This window comes from Nannospalax galili, unplaced genomic scaffold (assembly GCF_000622305.1).
Source record: "Nannospalax galili isolate Female #2095 unplaced genomic scaffold, S.galili_v1.0 scaffold989, whole genome shotgun sequence".
Taxonomy (NCBI): Eukaryota; Metazoa; Chordata; class Mammalia; order Rodentia; family Spalacidae; genus Nannospalax; species Nannospalax galili.
The window spans coordinates 561,837-578,604 of record NW_008359507.1 but is presented as its reverse complement, the minus strand read 5'-3'; the positions used below and the strand labels follow the sequence as shown (position 1 = coordinate 578,604).

At 43.4% G+C, this 16,768-nt stretch overlaps 1 long non-coding RNA gene across 3 annotated transcripts in view; it reads right to left on the bottom strand.

The window, feature by feature from the left end:
* Positions 1-290: 290 nt before the first annotated feature.
* LOC115068496 overlaps positions 291-16,768 on the bottom strand; it is a 31,960-nt gene continuing 15,482 nt past the window's right edge. The window contains exons 1-3 of one of the 3 annotated variants that reach the window (XR_003847838.1): positions 13,156-13,212; positions 2,993-3,139; positions 291-2,626 (exon numbers count right to left, since the gene is read on the bottom strand). This is a non-coding gene — a long non-coding RNA (uncharacterized LOC115068496). Of the gene's footprint in view, positions 2,627-2,992; positions 3,140-4,353; positions 4,606-13,155; positions 13,213-16,768 lie in introns of those variants that run through there. The other 2 variants (XR_003847840.1, XR_003847839.1) reach the window with 2 other exon arrangements.

The following is a 16,768-nucleotide window of genomic DNA, read 5'->3' as shown; positions in this document are numbered from 1 at the left end:
TAATGACTCTTCTTGGTGTCTGACGGTACCAATTTGTTAGCATTCTCCACTCTAAGTCTTTACACTATACGTAAAATGTTCTCTAAGGGTCAACAAACAAAGAGGCCTGCAGAGCTATAGCTTATTGTGTGTGGAATGTGGCCTACCCATTAGAATGGCTATAAGCTGCAGGTATGAAGGGGTGATGTAATGTCTTAGTTACTTTTCTGTTGCTGTGATAGAAACACTGACCAAAGCAACTTATAGAAGAGTTTATTTGAGTTTACAGTTCCAGGAGAATTACAGTCCATCATGATCTCCCAAAACAGTGCCACCAACTGGGAACAAAATGTCCAAATACTTGGAGCCTATGGGGGACATTCTCATTTAAACCACCACAGGTAACATCTAGCCTCCCTGTATCTATCTCACACTGGCCTGTGACCCAAACAAGAGGGCATGACAGCTTTGGCCAAAGCCATTGTTTTCCACTGTAAATAATAAATACTTTATAGGAAGGCTAACATATGAAGAGGATCTCCATGAGTTGTTCCTTAATGGGCATGGGGTCATATACTTGAAAGTCTACATAGGTTTCTTAGAAGGATGAAGGTAATTTCTCATTGTCTCATTTATCTTCCTGGAAAAAGGGATTGAAAAAGTTTGTATCCAACATTTCTATTCCCTGCCTTTCCATCTTCTCTTGCATTTATGGCCACAAAGACTTTTCTCTCTATTTCATGAATTTATTTTGTCAAGGACACCAGAAATACCCATGTGCTCAAGTCTAGCAGTTCATTCTGTCATCTTGCTTTTCATGAATGGTCAGTACCACTGGCATGCTGGGGAGTTCTCACACTCAATGGGGGGCATATTGGAGAGGGAGGCTTGGAAGACTCGTGACTTGTAGAGCAAATGAGGACATGCCTTCCCTTTGTCTTGGGAGAAGCATTATTATGTCATCCTTCAAGGATGCGGACTGTAAACACAACTTTAAGAGCAGTTGGGTGTAGGGAGGACTTTGCATTATGGACGTATTCTGGACAGATGACTTTTACTCAACCTTGTAACTAAAAGTGAATCTTAGCTTGCTTACAATGTAAACAAGCTCATGGAACCATGTACTCCTCTTGTGACCTGGCCATCTAACCTTAATCACTCATGACTCTTCCTTGCCTTGGACCTAGAATGATGTATGCATGGGTGTGTGTATATGGGGAGTACCAGAAGCATTGCAAAAGCAATTACATATTGGAAGTATATGATATGAAGATTATCCCATTGTCCTGTTGTCACCAGAGTTCTCTCGGGGTCTCTTGTGTGACAAGACAAACCATATGACATCTTTTCATGTGAATTTATTATGGTTTATGCCCTTGGGTAGGGAGGGGGTAAATGAGGGGACTTACATAGAAATGCACACCTGGCACCCAGCTCTGCATGGCTTGGCCCACTATTCCAGATCTCTTCTGTGCCCGCCCAAAGTCTCCATTAACTTTTCTCCATGCATCTTGGGCCCACAGTCTTGCCCCAGGTCGGTAAATGCCCCCTCTCAAGTCCATGCAGGTGAGACACCAGGGCCATCTTTTTCTCCACGTCCACAGCCATGCATTCATTGTGGCTTGCTGCTTCCATCACAAGATGGCACAACAAGTCCCTCTGCAGTCAATTTTCCACAGCAGGCCCTGCCCCTTGGAGGAAACAGGCAGTCTGGGACACAGCTGTAAACAGATGGGATTCAATGGATAACATCTGTTTATGGTTGTCTGTGTTGGTCTAGATCTAGGAATTGGAAAGGGCAAAATTCTCTAAGAGTCCAGCTTTTACTTCACTTGGATGATACTGTTCCAATACTGAAGGACAGGTTCTCAGCAGTTCTGGGCCTTAAAATAGATGCTAAGAGTCAGGGCTATTTTTATCAAGGCTATAATGTGGCCTTGCGTAGTAAATACCAAAGTCAGGGACACCATTACACTGGGCATAATGTGCATTAACACTTAGGGCTAAGTTGCATGGCCTTTTCCAATGTACCAGAGGCAATCATTCTCAGATGTTTGAACCCTGGGTCACTGGCCTCAGTCAAGGTTAGCCTTGATTATTAATTACCAGCAAATATCTCAACTTTATCACATACTTAGTGGTTGCAGTGGAAGCTACATGTATTGATATACATGAGGTTGACCCTGACTAATTTAATGTGTACAGCTTTTCCATAAAGAAAGCATGTACTTTGGGGCAAGGCAATTCAAGCAGTGAGTGGAAAGTTCTGGAACTGATTCCAAAGCCTATCTTTATGCCATACCACACTTCCTGATGGGATTTGTTATGACAGGAGAACTTAGGACAGTGTCTCTCTTTTTAAAAATATTTATTATTTTTATTTTATGGTATGTGTATTGCCTGCATGTATATATGTGTATCTGTATCATGTAGTGTCCACAGAGGTCAGAAGAAGACATCAGATTTCCTGGAACTGGAGTTATGGATGGTTGTTAGCTGCTATGTGGATGCTGAGATTTGAACCTGGGTCCTCTGCAAGAGCAACCAGTGCTCTTAATCGTTGATCCATCTCTCCAGCCCCAGGACAGTGCCTTTCTAAGAGTGGAGGGTAGGTAAGGAACATGGGGCAGCCTCCAGCACCAGGCACCTGGGAATAAAGACAGAGAGGAGACTAGGTGGGCTTAGTGCTCAGACAAATCTGGGTTCAAATCTGTAGTCTTCTACTTAGAAGCTCTTTGGAAACTTAGTTTTACTGCAGCTGTTTAGGGTCAAATCCTAGGCTCTGGTACTGCTAATGAGTTGGGTTTGGCTAGTTACCCATTCAGCTAAACAGACAAGCAACACTAAAAACCAGAGAAAGGACTTTGTGCTGATGTAATATTGAATCAAGCCACTAGAGGGAAGCATTAGCTATAATTTGCTAATAAGCCACACATTGGACCCCAGGAGGTTCATTTACTCCGTTTCAGCACACAGTGGTGATAAGCAGGAGATAGTTCTATGGAATATTCACCCCGAGAGTTAGAGTTCACTGTCATCCGGTCTCTCCCCCGTCATTTTGCTAATCCTTTAACCCTATAGAAGAAGTCACTGCTTGGTCTTCAGACTCCTTGGCCAGTACCTCTTTCTTGTGTCCAGTTGAAATAAGCTCTTTTTTCTCCTAAATGAAAATGAAATTTAGGGACCATATAGGAAATACTCAAGTATTTAAAATCATTGTCACTATGTTTTATCTTTGTTTAATTAAGGTTGAAAGTTTTCAGGCCACCAAAACTCTTTTTTCCTCATAGAATTATTCTGATCCCCACCTTTTGGCAGTGGAAATGAAATTTGCTAAAAGGGATTTTGACAAGGAATCAAAGATAGAGCAAGGATACAGTAATGCTTTATCAAGGAACACAAAATGTCATGTGTCTTGAGGAGCATAGTGCTTTTGGAATGCGTGTTCTCTCTGTATATGTCAGGTGATACCTACATGATGACACTTTATTCACATTTACTGAGTTCTACTGAAGGTATAGTACTGCACTCTGTGCTGGAGTCTCTATGATGGGTAATGGGTACTACCTATTTTCATAGCTCTCATTGTTTTTATTAGAGACACAGGTAAGTGGACAGACATGAGGTAATCTGGTGATCGCCAATCTTAGTGGTATAAGAAACATTAAATATTAGTTTTTTTTTCTTTCAAACCCTGTAAACTGTCCTCCCCCTCCCCCTCAAGACTTTTGTTTACAAAAAGGCCTTGATGCAGTCCTGGAACCTGATGGCCTAGGGCAATGGAGCCCTTCTTCCTTTTTGGCTAAACCCCACCCCTACTTCCTTCATGCCTATTCTTTTATACTAGCCAATGAAAGACTGTGAGGTCAAACCCCAGTCAATGTGGCAAAGACACAGTACTCTTGTGTTAGGGATAAAAACCTATCAAACCTCCAGGTTGGGTATGCTTATTAGATCTGAATAACCATGAGAAAAAAGTTGTAGAACAAGTGTTACAGAAAAATCAGAGACCAACAGCCAAAGTCAGGTGAGGAGAGGAAGTTTAATTTGATGCTAGTGGGACTGACACCATGAATCAAAGGAGTCGACCCCTTGTTCAAGTTTTGGAGGGTTTTTATACGCATGTGAGGAATGCAAGCAAAAGGTACATAGCATATACATGGTAATTAAGATAACATAGGGTAGCAAAGGTAATAGAAATGCAAAGGTACAGGAATGTGAAAGCCTTAGGAAACAAAGATTTCTATACAGGAATGTGATAGCTTTAGAAAACAAGGACTTCTATCCTGGATAACCATAGGGGGCAAGAGAAGATTCCCGATCACTTCCCCATTTCTATCTCCAGGCTTTCCCTGCTCCAGAGTTTTTACTTACCATCACATTGCAAAAGCTTTTAACATCTGACTTGCTCTTCTATTTCCATAATACAAGCAGAGGAAAGATGCCTGAGACATAAAAGATTCTTCCTCTTGCCAATGTGAAGAAAGTAGGTTATTAATCCCAGGAAGAAGGGGTAAAGTTGTTGTCAAGGGAAAATTTCAGAATGGTGGAGCCAGAGGATTGGGACCTGAATGTGCCTGTATGACTTTCTGGTTGCCAGACCCTAGCTAGGTCTGTGAGTGAGATCTGTGCCTCAGTTTTCTCCCCTGAAGAACTGGGATGGCAATGATAATAAGCCTCCCACAGGGATTGCTGAGATCCCAGATGTGGAGTGTTCTGTAGGCTGAGAGACACATGCGCATTGTTAGGGTTCCAAATAGCAGCTCCCCCCCCCCAACAGGGACCTACAGACTTTGGAGCCTGGAAAAGGGAACTTAGCTGATAAACACCTTAACCTTTGAGGTCAAGAAGAACAAACTCTGCTGAGAAGCAGCCTGCCTTTCCTCTGACCTCCAAAGATAAGAGAAGCTGTTTTTCTCTCATCTTAAGAGAGAAAAAGTAAATACTTCCATACCCTAATCCTACCTGCTTCCCCCTCCCTGATTTCTCCCCCAAACACACCCTAAAGCTCCCATATGTAAAGTCCCAGCTCACAACCCATGGGCGGACATCTTTCCCTGACATCTTTCCCTTCCCTTCCCTGCTTTCCCTCCCCTTCCCTTCCCTGCTTTCCCTCCCCTCCCCTGCCCTCCCTCCCCTTCCCTTCCCTGCTTTCCCTCCCCTCCCCTGCCCTCCCTCCCCTTCCCTTCCCTGCTTTCCCTCCCCTCCCCTGCCCTCCCTCCCCTTCCCTTCCCTGCTTTCCCTCCCCTCCCCTGCCCTCCCTCCCCTTCCCTTCCCTGACCTCTCTCCCTGATATCTTTCCCTTCCCCGAGGGAAAGGTGCCCCATGCGAAATAAATCTGTATCCCCCTGAGAATTCCATCTCTGCCTTGGTGCCTTCCTCCATCCGTGCCGCTCGCTCCCGCCTGCTCTCTACCTATCATGCATGGTTCAGGGTGCATGTGTGCATGTAGTCTCTGCCCTGATTTGTTAATCATAAGCAATACCTAAGTTTCTAGGGTTTAAAAAAATCCTTCTACCTTATCACCACAGTCTCTGCTTATTTCTGAGGAGAAACCCTTTGGTATCTGGAGGAATTGCTTTGTTCATTTTGTTATAGCAGCTAAATTTCCTCTTCAGGTAGCTTGTGTAGCACCTTCTAGCACTATGAAACCCAAATAGTAGAGATGAGATGTTAAAGCCAGCACCAGGTTGATTTCTCCTTGTTTATTCTACAGCTCATGTATGTACTGTCTTTAGCAATAGGGTCTTATCATGAAGTTCTGGTGGGCAACCAAGAGCAGGGAGGGGGCCAGTATTATTTGAGGGTCTATGGTGTTAGGGTTTGGACCCATAGGAACTCCTTCCCCTAATGCAGCTGGACCCCACAGGTTTGCAAGCCCCTGAGAATGCGGGAACAGAGTTGATAAGCACCCTGGTCTTTGAAGTCAAGAGAAGCAGACTTTTCTGTGCCTTTTGGCCAAAGGCAGCGAGCTTTCCATTTGATGATCTTGAAGGGTAAACAGATACCTCTTGACCCAGATCCTGCTTGACAGATGGACGGAGGGGGTTGGTTTTTAACAAGAACTTGTTCTGATAAGCCCTGCTCTCCCACTTCCCCCTGCCTAATTTTTAAAAATATGTTCCCACCTTCTGCAGCCCCCTATAAAAGCCCAGCCCACGACCCATGGGCTGACATTTTCCCTGCCCTGAGGGACTTGTCCCATGTGCGGTTTCCTTTGCTAATAAATTCTACCCTGCTGGAGTTTTTATCTGTGTCCTGGTGTTTTCTCCCATCGACCCTATTCATCCGCCCACTTCATCTATCATATGGTGCCAAAACCTGTTTCTGACCTCAAGGGACCTCTGGCCCCTGTTCTGACCTCAAGGGACCGCCGACCTTTTGGAACTCACAGGTAAAAACCTCTGACTGGTCCTGCTTGCCTTACTGGCCTCTACAAACACCACTGTTTTGGCTTTAAGGTACACTCCCACCCTTCCTTTCTCTCTCCTCTCTCTTCTCTCTAAACTGCCTTCCACAGGGGAGCACACTCTGCCCTGATTTCACTACTTTCTGGCTCTCCTACATCTTCTTTTGATCTCCTTTCTGATTGAATTTGGTCACTCCTGGACCTGACTGAAGTCCACTGGGCAGCACTGGTCTCCATGCCATGACCGTTGAGTGTCCGGCATGGTTACTGTGCCTACCTAAGCCCACCTGTGGGGCGGACCTGCCTCCCCGACACTTAAATCTATGTTCCCTCCCCCTTCTCTCCTTTTCTTTCCTCTCGCCTTTCCCGGCATCTCACCTTCATTTTTGCTTTGCTTTCCCCTCCTCTCCCCCTCCCTGTTGCCATGCGCCTGGAAGGTCCTCTGTTTTCCATTGTTTTTCTGTCTTTGTCCTCTTCCCGTGCCTTTCTTCCTCACTTTACTCGGGATGATTTCTGATACCGTTCAATCCAATTTCAGGTCTCCTTTGCTTCCATCCTTTACTCTGGGCTATCTCTCCTCCTCCCTCTAACTCTTGTTCTAATTCTAAACCCAGCTGTAAATGTTTAGGTCTCTGTAAGTCTACCTGCTTTTCTAAATTTGTCAGAGAAAAATGTCTTCTTTATATCCCCTTTTAAACCTGCTTTCATTAATGCTTTAGGTTTCCCAGCACTTTGTGCTTCTTTAATTTTCTCTAAAGCTTTCTACTCCCGCCATGTGCCTGCCAGCCCCCCACATGTCCGATCTCCCACACAAGCTCCTAAACCTGCATGACTCCATGGCTTTCTTTCCTTCCCACTATTCACCCCCTCAAGGCAGCTGCCAAGATTGCCAGCCTGCCTGCCCTGGGGATTTTTTCTTTAAGATTCTAATAAAATGGTAAAAGTTTCTGGTTAGGTCCATTCTTGAATTCTGTTATGAATGAGACTAAAAACCCTTTAGGGGACCCTTTCTCCCCACTTCAACCCAGATAGGACTCCAAACATTCTAATAACTTATTTCTTAAATGATCAGGTGAACTTCCTTATCCATTTTGCTATTGTGCCTTGGGGCATTCGGGCTTAGGCTAAACTAACTGGGTGGCTTCAGTGGACCATTTAAAGAATTTCAGGTGGTTTGCCCCATGGACAAACAGAAAAAGATTTTAAAAAGCCATTTTTTTCTCCTAAACTTTTTCTCAGGCAAAGGGTCTCAAATTTTGATCTTAGGCCCTGTTGGGCACCAAGCAATTAGTGGTCAGGCACCTACTTTTCTAACTAGACCTAGTTAAATTTTAGTATACATGGAAAGTCACAGGCAGTGCTAGGGTGAGACATACACCTTCAGAGCAACAACCCAGTAATTTATGTGCTGGACATGCACCCTGTTCCTTCTCCTGCCCTCATGAGTTTCTTTTCCAGCATAGTCTGAATCTAGCAATAGAGAGATCTGGAAAACTTTGCAACTACAATGGTTGGTGAACGACATGGAGTCATTTGATTTGATTTTCTATTTGGGGCATATATATATACATATATGTATAAATAATCTGAGGGTACTTTCTTCTTTTATATCAAGTCTAACCTACTGGTATCAGGAGTGCCTAAGATTTCCCTAAACTTCAGGCATTTAATCATATGCCCTAATTCTCTTGCATTTTATTTTTGTTTTGGTTTATTGATGATGTCACAGGGTAAGCAACCCATTTCTAGTTCAGACTAAGGGAGTAATGCCAGATCTCCACAATGGGAGTTTAATTTTTCACATTGTTTGGGCCTGCTTCTAAAGGGGATTGCTTTGCGTTTTATATTTACTAATTTCTAAAAATCACTATTTTAAATTCTTACTGCTTTACATAGTATATTTGTTAGTTTCTAAAGGGAACTTAAAGTTTTCCTAGCCATATGCCATCAAGGTACAAAGGGAGCTGACATTTTGTGATGACTAGACCTGTGAAGCACATGGAAATTTGCTGTACTCCAGGGCCCAAACTTACAAGAGAAAAGCTGCTACCAACACATAGTTACAAAAAAAAAGTAAGTCTACTTGAGTGAGAGGCTTAAGATGTGGCCTGTACTGGTCTTAAGTCCTCCTTTTTCTACATTGTGATTCTAAGCCTGTTTTTCTCTAGAACAGAGTTATTTCCCTCTCTGATGCTCAGATTCTCTTTGCTTGTTTGTGTTCCTGCCCCATCATTCCCTGAGTACTTTCTAGTTACAACGGCAGGGTAATATTAATTATATTGATGAATTGTCATGTGCTGTTTGAGCTCACTGAAAATTTGACTCTGGAGATGGGATTGGCCCTCCCACTTCAGACTCAAGCCTATTATCTCAATATGTGTTCTCCAAGATTCTTTTCCAGGTTCAGGCTGGCCCCCAACCTTGTGACAAGGAAAAGGAGAACAACAAAACAGCCTAAGAGTAAATACGGCACTGTGCAGTTGAGAACTGCTAAGGTGTAAATTAATTTCAACAGAGGGTATCACTGTCTATAGTGAAAATAGCTAATGGGATGATTTTCAGTACTATTTAGATTTTATTTATTCTTAACCTAATCTGTTACTGTTTCCTTTGTCTTTCTTGTCTTCTCTGATTTCTGTTCTTAGATTGACAGTGTTTTATTAACTCTCTTCAGTGATTTAGCTCTTAAAAGGGAAAAGATCCTACCTCAAATCTATATGGTAAACTTAACCCTTTCTTTAGGCCACTTATTACCTATACAAAATGACATCTAAGCTGGTTGGGTAAAATCCTATTTGTTGAATACCATTTTTGGTTTTAGTTTACTTTCAAGGTGTTTTAAGGTATATTCATTTTGTTTGTATGCTTCAAAGGCGTTTTGGTTTAAAAATGATAAACCACATTCTCAACAGAGTATATAATTAAATATGTATACACAGTCAACATAAATTTATTTTTCTTAAAATTAATTTACTTGGTATCACATTAATTTTTAAGTAAAATCTCATGCAAACTGAAAAATTAACACCAAAATATTTTTTTCAGGCCAAAATATTCTCTCTTTAATCTACAACATGGTTCCAGGTACTAAAATATATGAATTAATTTTAAGTACCTCTCTTCCTATCCACCCCCCCACCATCCTTCTGGGGCTCATCTTCCCCTAGCTTCTACTAAACCTTGGGATCAACTCGTTCCACAAGCTTCCCTCCCTTTTGGCTTGCTGCATTTTTTCCTCTTTTTCTCCCATCCCATTCCTCATAGTTTGTCTCTATCTACTGGCTGGTCACACCACGTTCTTGCTGCAAAGATTTCTGCTAGTCTCACTTGCCTCAAAATCACATTGATGTGTCAGATAATTAGTTCTTTTCTCTGGATATGGGACACTGTTTCTGGAGATAGGAACACTCACTACTTCCGGTCCGGGATGGGATCTTGCCTTTCCTCTCCCTGATGATCTGATTGTGGGATGCTGCCTCCTAGGACTTGGAAATAACTCAAAAATAATAACTCGAACCTGTATTTGAACCCATGCAAAGAAAAGGACTCTTTTCTTGGAGCCTGGTTCTCCTCGTTCTTGCTTTGCGTGACCTATGCCAAATCCCTTCTCCTCATACTCCCTCCCCATCTCTCTCTTCCTTGTCTGCTGTGCTTTCTGTCCCGGACTCATGACCCTGCCTCCACTCCCTGTGGAGAGAGGATTTTCTTTGTCTCCCACCTTCTCGGTTCTGTCTCTATCTCCTACCTGCTTTCTTGGTTCTTTCTCTATCTCCTCTTCACTCTGTACATAATCTATCACTGTTGCCCTGGTAACTTATCTTTCTAAACAGCTTGATACCACCATCCTGGGGTGGTAACCTTGTCTCCCTGCTCTGGCCGCTGCCACTCTCCTGGCTCAGGAGGGGCTTAAGCTCACTTTGGGTCATCCCATCTCCATTCTTTCCCCCATCAGCTTAAGGACTTATTAACCCACACATCTCTTGTCAATCTAGCTCCCTCTAAACTACAACTATTCCGTGTCACATTTCTTGAAAACCCCCTCGCTCACCCTTGACTCCTGCTGTCCTCTCAGTCCAGCTTCCCTCCTCCCTTCCAGCAAACCTCTCACTCACTCATACTTGGAAACTCTTCAGGAACTCTCCTATCAGGATCCCCTAATTTTCCCAGATCCCCTACCAAACCCAACCCTGATTTGGTTTGTGGATGGAAGTTCAACTCTCATCCCAATGGGGTCCTGCAGGGCCGGGTATGCCATAGTGTGTCTCACAGATGTCATCAAGTCAGGACCCCTGCCACTTGGAACCATGTCACAAAAAGCCAAACTTGTGACACTTACCAGGGCCCTACTTTTAGCCAAGGGACAGATGGTTAATATTTTTACAGATTCTAAGTATGCCTTCCACATACTCCATCACCACACCTCAGTATGGAAGGAAAGGGGTCTCCTAACAACCAAGTGAATCCTCATACCTAGTGGCCCTTTGATTCTTAAACTCCTGGAAGCCTTCTACTTCCTGACTAAAGCGGCTGCGATCCATTGTAGGGGGCATCAGCCTCTCACTGATTCCATAACTAGAGGCAATGACCTGGCAGACAGGACAGCTAAGAAAGTCAGTATGACCCTCTCCCCTTCTGATGTTTTATACTTCTTGGCGCCAATAGGAATGTCCCCCTCCTACCCTTCCCAACAACGCAGGAGCCTCCTGGACAAAGGGGCCATCCAGGGCCAGAGGGATGGTTACTTCTATCAGACAAGTATTGCCTGCCTGAGGGAGAAGCCTTCTCTATCTTAACTCCTTACATAATGTTTTTCATGTGCTCCTCCGCTCTACAAGTTCCTGGAGCCTATCATCTATTGACCCAAACTTTCTGTGCTCCTTACAGAGGTCACCAGGCAATGCCCTACTTGAGCTGTTGTTTCCCCGCAGGGCAGAAGCTGTCCTCCTCTGTCTTTTAAATCTCACTAGTACCCGGGGTGCCCTCCCAGGAGTCGACTGGCAGATAGACTTTACTCATATGCCTATTCACAAAAAACTTAAGTATCTCCCAGTTTGGGTACATACATTCTTGGGATGGGTAGAAGCTTTCCCCATAACAGGTGAAACCACAACTATAGTGGTGAACTGTTTAATTCAAAATATTCTTCCTCGTTTCAGCCTTCCCCTCACCCTCCAATCAGAAAATGGTCCAGGATTTATCTCCAAAGTAACTCAGATAGTCTCTCAGTCCCTGGGAATAACCTGGAGGTTGCACATCCCCTATCACCCTCAATCCTCAGGGAAGGTAGAACGAACTAACTCCCTTCTTAAGGGCCACCTTACTAAACTCTCCTTAGAGTTACACCAATCCTAGGTAACTCTTCTTCCCCTTTCCCTTACCTAACTAAGAGCCATCCCAAGGGCTCCTTCCTTCCTCAGTCCTTTTGAACTTATGTATGGAAGACTGTTCCTTCTTAACAATCTCTTACTCCAGCATCCCTCCCCTCTACATGACTATTTACCTGCCTTCACCCTTCTAAGGAAACTACTCAGGGAACATGCTGACCAGATTATTCCTCAGGCTTCTAAAGGCCAAATTGACCACGCACTTCAACCTGGAGATCACACCTACCAGGTTCACACCCAACAGAAAAGAGTGAAGGAAACCCTCCAGCCACATTGGGCTGGTCCTCACCTGGTGATCCTGTCTACCTGGACAGCAGCCAAGCTCTTGGGACAACCTGGTTGGATTCATCTCTCCAAATTAAAATTGGCCAAGGAACACAGCAAGTACCAGGCTACCAGTATCAGGCCTCCTAAATTGAAAATCTTAAGGAACCCTCCCTTAACACTAATCCAGGAATGAGTTTTCTACTGACTGTATTTCTATTCTTCCCTCTGAACCCCACCTCAGCCATTCCCCACTGATACAAAGATAATATGTAGATAATCTTTAAATTTCTAAGTCTGTAGCTTAGTCAACTAGTCTAAGGATGTCTAGCCAAGGTTTATTTAAGGATGTTGCCCAAGCTCTATCTACATAGCACATGATAATTAAAAACACCAGACTGGGTATTTAATAGCCAGACTCTAAGGCCTTTATTAATCTGGTCAGAGGGACTTAAAGGGACAATTTTTTTGTTCCTTGCCCCCCAAGGCCAAGCAAGTTCCAGGAGGCTATGGAGCATCTCTCTAAATGCCTGTAACTGTGGTGAGCCACCTGTCCTCTTGTTCAGGGAGGCCATGAAGACCCCAGAAAATGAACTTGAACCAATGTCCAGTCTGCAAAGAGGAGGGTCAACACAGAGGAAACATTTCCTCCATGCTTCCAAGCAAAGCCCTAGTCAAGCAGGACCTCTTGACTTATCTTCTCATAGATGAAACTGGTAAAAGAAAAGCCTGAGGATCCAGCCACCCCCCCCCAAGCTCATGTGACTCCTGAGGAATAAATCCTCATACGATGTTAAAAGTAAAAATAAATTGGTTTATTTAGGCCAATAGTATGTTCTTAAACATCCAAAAGGAAAGTATAACAAAAAATTAAAGTCATCAGTATATTTCTTTAAGAGTTCAGGGTATTATACAACCCAGACATTAGACTTAAGTTCTTATGGTATTTAGACAATTATCTCTCATTGATGATTTTGTTCCTAGTAAGACAATGCTACTCAGATGCAAGATTTCAAATCTTTGCAATACTGTAGTGCCCACCTACAGCTAAGGGTGACAACCCACTATTGTTCTAGCCTGAAAAATTAAATGATGGCTAAACTTGTTTTCTATACCTACCTAGAAGCCTTTGAGAGGGAACTCACACTGATTCTTGCCACTCCAACAGCTATCAAAATGCCTGAAAATGAATCCTGAGTCCATCACTCTCGAGTCCAGCCTTGGCAGAAAAAAAAAAAAAAGCTATTACCTTGGTGTTAACCATCGCTCCTTGCTTCTTCAGATATTTTCGGAACTGAATCCAAAAACTAACTTGTACTCATTTTAATTAGTTGTTACTTTCCTTCCCTCCACATGTATACAAGCACTTGTCAAAAACTGAGGTTGACATTGTGTTCAGATGCACGAGGAGGGAACCCCTGCTGTCTGACCAACCCCTAATCCAGCCCACCCACATCAACCTTGCCCAGCAGGAAGTAGCAAGATGACAACGGTGCCCCCATTCTATAACACAAAAGGCTGGAATGTTAGGGTTTGGACCCACAGCAACTCCCTTCCCCAGTGCAGCCAGACCCCACCAGTTTGCAAGCCCCTGAGAATGCAGGAACCGAGTTGATAAGCACCCTCGTCTTTGAAGTCAAGAGAAGCAGACTTTTCTGCACCTTTTGACCAAAGGCAGTGGGCTTTCCCTTTGATCTTGAAAGGTAAACAGACACCTCTTGACCCAGATCCTGGCTGACAGATGGACGTATGGGGGTGGTTTTTAACAAGAAGTTGTTCTAATAAGCCCTGCTCTCCCGCTTCCCCCTGCCTAATTTTTAAAAATATGTTCCCACCTTTTACAGCCCCCTATAAAGAGCCCAGCCTATGACCTGTGGGCTGACATTTTTCCTGCCCTGAGGGACTTATGCCATGTGAGGTTTCCTTTGCTAATAAATTCTATCTTGTTGGAGTTTTTAATCTGTGTCCTGGTGCTTTCTCCTGGTCGACCCAATTCATCCATCCACTTCATCTATCATATGGGACCCCTGGTCAACAGTTTCAAAAAGGGAGTCCATTTCTATTGCTAGCTCTTTAGATCGCAATGTGAATCTGTTCATGTGAGTAGAAGTCTTATGACCTAAATACTTCCTATTTCCTAATATGATCTTCCCAACACAGCTGCATTGGAGGTTAATTTTCTAATATTCGAAGATTGGGGATGTGACAGTTTCAATGAAAATGTCCCCCATAGGCTCCAAGTATTTGGACATTTTGTCCCCAGATGGTGGCGCTGTTTGGGAGGTTTTAGAAGGTGTGGCTATCTTGGAGGAAGCACGTCACTGGGGACGGGCTTAGAGAGGTCTTAAGCCTTGCTGGATCTCCAGTTGCTCTCTTGCTTCCTGTGCCTGCGTGATGATGTGAGAGCTTAGCTTCTGCTGCTCCTGCTCCAGCCACCTCCAGCCACCATGCCTCCCTGCCATGATGGACTGTAACTCCCCTGGAACCATAAGCTCAAATAAACTCATCCTTCTATAAGTTGCTTTGGTCAGTGTTTCTATCACAGAAACAGAAAAATGACTAATACAGGGGATGAATTCAAATCATAGCAGGGGTATCTTTCCAGAGCTCTTATGTGTGTGATGGTTAACCCTAATTGCCAACTTTTTTATATCCAAAATATGTCTCATATATATGTATATATGTATATATACATACACATACACACACATATATAAACATACACATACACACACACACATAGACAGTGTTTCCAAGCTGGCTTTGAACTCACTTTGTAACTGAGAATGACCTTGAATTTCTTATCCTCTACTTTTACCTCCCAAGTGCTGGGATTTTAGGTGTACACTACCATGCCAAATTTATGCAGTACTGGGGCTAAATTAAAGGCTTTGTACATACTCGGTAAGCACTTTACTAACTGAGCTACATCCCTAACCCCCAAATGTATTTAACGAGGTGCTTTCCCCTTGACACAGAGTACTTTTAGTTTAGCCTCCTTCCTTCTGCAAGCCTTGCTTTTCCCCCTGGAGACCAGCACAAGACAACAGAGCAGCTAACACACAAAGCTGTCATTTGTGTGTGGCTGAAGATGGCCCCTCTTCAGGGCCATGGCCTGCCTGAAGTTCACCAACTGTCTGCTCGCAGTTTCGCCAGCTGTTAGCTGCTGCCCAAAATGGCACTGACGCCTCCTCCTTTAACCCAATGTGCTCCTTGTCACCCATGCTTGAACTGGATCAACTCCAGCTTTTTAGAGGAGCTTCCGGGTTACAATCATCAACTTGATTGGACTGAGAATTACCTAGGAGGTTACTAAAGCACATCTCTGGGTGTGTCTGTGATGCTTCTAGAGGCAGTTAGGGCTTGAGGTCTCTGACATAATTATGTATTAATTCCGTGATGGTTTTTATAATATGATGGTGTTATTGGGAGGGGATGAAAGGTGGGAGGTAGGGCCCAGTTGAAGAAAGTGGGCCACTGGGGTCACATCCTTGTGGGCTGCATCCTGCCCTGGCCCTTCCTGTATTTCTTCTCTCTGTTCTTGTCTGTCACGAGGTAAACAACTTCAGCCACAAGCTCCTATTGCCATAATGCTCTGCTTCACAACTGGCCCCAAAATTTGAGGTCAAGTGACTGCAGATTGAACCCTGGGAGACCATGAACCAAAATTAATCCCTCCTCCTTTTACAGTTTTGATGTCAGATATTCCATCACAGTGATGCCAAATAACTAATCTAACATCTATACTTCTCTATAAAAAGGATATGAGGTGGGTGTGTTCCGAGATGGGCTGCGTTCACATTTTGCTGCTTCATTCCTTTTCTGCAATAACTCCGCAATGTGATTCAAGCTTTTAATTAGTTAAGATCTTTAATTAATTAATTTTTAAGAAATTGAGGCAAAGGGGCTGGAGAGATGGCTAAGTGGTTAAGAGCACTGGCTGCTCTTGCAGAGGACCTGGGTTCAAATCCCAGCACTCACATGGCGGCTAACAGTCGCCTATAACTCCAGTTCCAGGGGAACCTGAAGCCCTCTCCTGACCTCCAAAGGCATTGCATGACAGGTGCATTTACATATATGCAGGCAATATACTCATACACATAAAATAAAATATTGAAACATAAGTCTTGTTCTGTAGCCCAGGTTGGCATGGAATTTGCTATGCAGCCCAGGTTGACCTCAGACTTGCAGCAACCCTCTTGCCTCATCCTGTTGAGTACTGGAATTGGGATAAGAAGTTGATGTCAATACATTGCAAACATCTCATACCCCTTTATTTGAAATGCTAAGTTCCACAGTTGCTTTTAACAGCAATTAGACAGTATCTATCTAAGTTTAGTAAAGACAAAGATTTGTGATATGAAAAGTAACCAGGGTACCTAAGTTTAAAATGCTCTTTTCCTTTGATCCAGTAATTTGACTTCTAAAAGTATGATTCCCAGAACACATATTAAGTGTCCACAAACCACAAGGTCATCTTTTCTGCAGTTTGTTATAAGAAATAAAAGAAACAAGAAAGAAAATGAAAGCACATCCGTTAATAGACTTCAGGGTTTTTTTTTTGTACTGTGATTTTGATTTGCTAGGGAATTTAGCCAAAGGAATTGTATTTTATGTTTCTCTTTTTATACTAATATATGGCTAATCTGATGAGGCAGTGATATGGCATTAGGTCGTTGGTTAGGAATTGGCAGGTTTGAAGGTTATTGAAGATGGAACCCTCAGCACAAAC